This window comes from Chiloscyllium plagiosum, unplaced genomic scaffold, assembly GCF_004010195.1.
Source record: "Chiloscyllium plagiosum isolate BGI_BamShark_2017 unplaced genomic scaffold, ASM401019v2 scaf_6589, whole genome shotgun sequence".
Classification (NCBI taxonomy): domain Eukaryota; kingdom Metazoa; phylum Chordata; class Chondrichthyes; order Orectolobiformes; family Hemiscylliidae; genus Chiloscyllium; species Chiloscyllium plagiosum.
The window spans coordinates 31,725-33,806 of NW_025214936.1; the positions used below are offsets into that span (position 1 = coordinate 31,725).

General features: G+C 49.4%; 1 long non-coding RNA gene across 1 annotated transcript in view; it reads right to left on the reverse strand.

Annotated features, from left to right (window-relative positions):
* Window positions 1-270: 270 nt before the first annotated feature.
* The window catches only part of LOC122548090, a 3,154-nt gene continuing 1,342 nt past the window's right edge, over window positions 271-2,082 (reverse strand). The window contains exon 2 of the long non-coding RNA XR_006311169.1: window positions 271-1,645. This is a non-coding gene — a long non-coding RNA (uncharacterized LOC122548090). The remainder of the gene's footprint in view (window positions 1,646-2,082) is intronic.

Consider the following 2,082-nt stretch of genomic DNA (forward strand, 5'->3'; position numbering starts at 1 on the left):
CCCAGTCCAACACTGGCTCCTCCGCATCGTTTCTAGTGAATACAGCCCATACCTCCCAGTGTTACCAGTAAACTTTACACTGCTGATGTAACAACACAGTACATGCACTCCTGAAAAGTTTACAATTTCTAACAATACTAGCTGCTCATTCACTGCTCCATCTGGTACACGACATTGGAAACTTAGTGTAGGAGGCTGAAAGAAATTAGCAGCTTTAAAACAAAAACCTCTTGGAGCTCAAAGCTTTCAATGAAAGTCTGAGCCCGGCGGTAAGTTCAGGTAACCTTTATTGTGACCCAACTTTGTTACAGCTTCAGATCCCCCATCTAAAAAGGCATGGAAAACGTAGCTGCTTTTTAAACAACTGTAGGTCAAAGCGCGCAAACACCACCCCACCTCACTTCCTTTACTATTGGTAACCACCAGGTTGTCCCTTTGTAATTGGATCCTTGGTACAACCTTAATCCAGAGCAAGTATTGCCTCCCTCAGCAATCCATACCCTGTCTCCCTGTAAGATTCTCCCAGCCCATCTGCTGGGGAGGGTGATTGGAGAGTTGGGGCAGTGTAGAGTCAACAGACTGCTGTGGGTCTGGAGTCACCTGTTGGTGAGACCAAGTAAATGATACAGCTCGGGTGACTGAGTGAATCCTTTCCTCAAAAGGATGTGAGTGAATGAGATGGGATTCCCCCACACCATGAAAATGGTTTCATTTATAGATTCTGAACTCCAAGACTTCCAACAGAATTCCAATTCCACCAACTGCCACGGCGGAATTCATACCCGGGAGTCCCCGGAACTGGGTTGATAGTCCAGTCAATAATGGCACTCGGCCGTCACTCCTTCAATCCCCCTGCAATGGCACGTGAACTCGCTGGTGCCTCTGCAGGTGGGAGGAGTGGGTGAAACACTTCCCACACTCTGAGCAGCTGAAGGGCCTCTCCCCAGTGAGGACTCGCTGGTGGGTCAGCAGGGAGGAGGAATCGCTGAAGGTCTTCCCACAATTGGGGCAGCTGAAGGGCCTCTCCCCTGTGTGGACCAACTGGTGCCTCAGGAGGAATCACTGAAGGCCTTCCCACAGATGGGGGCAGGAGAATGGCCTCTCCCCGGTATGGCTGTGCCAATGAGTCTACAGGGCAGACGGGGCACGAAAGCCTTTCCCATAGTTGGCACACTTCCACGGTTTCTCCATGGGGCGGGATTCCTCAAGTTTCTCCATGGCCGTAGCTTCAACTGCAAACAATCGTGTGTACAGCTCCTCCCTGGTGTGAATTCCTCTTTCCAGGCCGTATAGCTGTTTCAGGCTCCACAAACAGTGCGCTGCAACAGTAGGGTCTCTCATCCAGACCCACTGATGCTGAAAATGTACTGAAACAGGAACCAAAAAGCTTTGCTCTTTCTCACAGAATCACGGTTGAAAATTGTTGCGGTCCCGATGGATTGAGTGACTGTCAGACATTGACGTCAAAGTGAGGACTGCAGACGCTAGACAGTGAGTGTCGAGAAGTGCAGCACTGGAAGAACACAGCAGGTCAGGCAACATCAGAGCAGCAGGAGAGTCTGTTTTGGACATAAGGCCAAAAGGCCGTCCCCTCCAAAATGAGACATCAAGGCTGTTCATTTTGAAACTTCAGATCTCAAATACTCTGTAAAAAGAGATTACAAAAGTCATCACTGTCAGTCCAGGGTAGAAATTCAGAACAGTTAATTCTACTTTCTGCAGAATGTTATTTTCTTTTGTTTCTAGATTAGGTTCCCTACAGTGTGGAAACAGGCCCTTCAGCCCAACAAGTTCATACTGACCCTCCAAGGAGTAACCCACCAAGAACCGTTTCCCTCTGACAAATGGACCGAACAATACGGGCAATTTAGTATGGCCAATTCACCTAACCTGCACATCTTTGGACTGTGGGAGGAAACCAGAGCACCCAGAGAAAACCCACGCAGACACTGGGAGAATGTGCAAACACCACGCAGACAGTCGCCCAAGACTGGAATCGAACCCAGGTTCCTGGCGCTGGGAGGCAGCAGTGCTAATCACTGAGCTACAGTGCCGTCCCCTCCACAAATTTGCAAACACCAT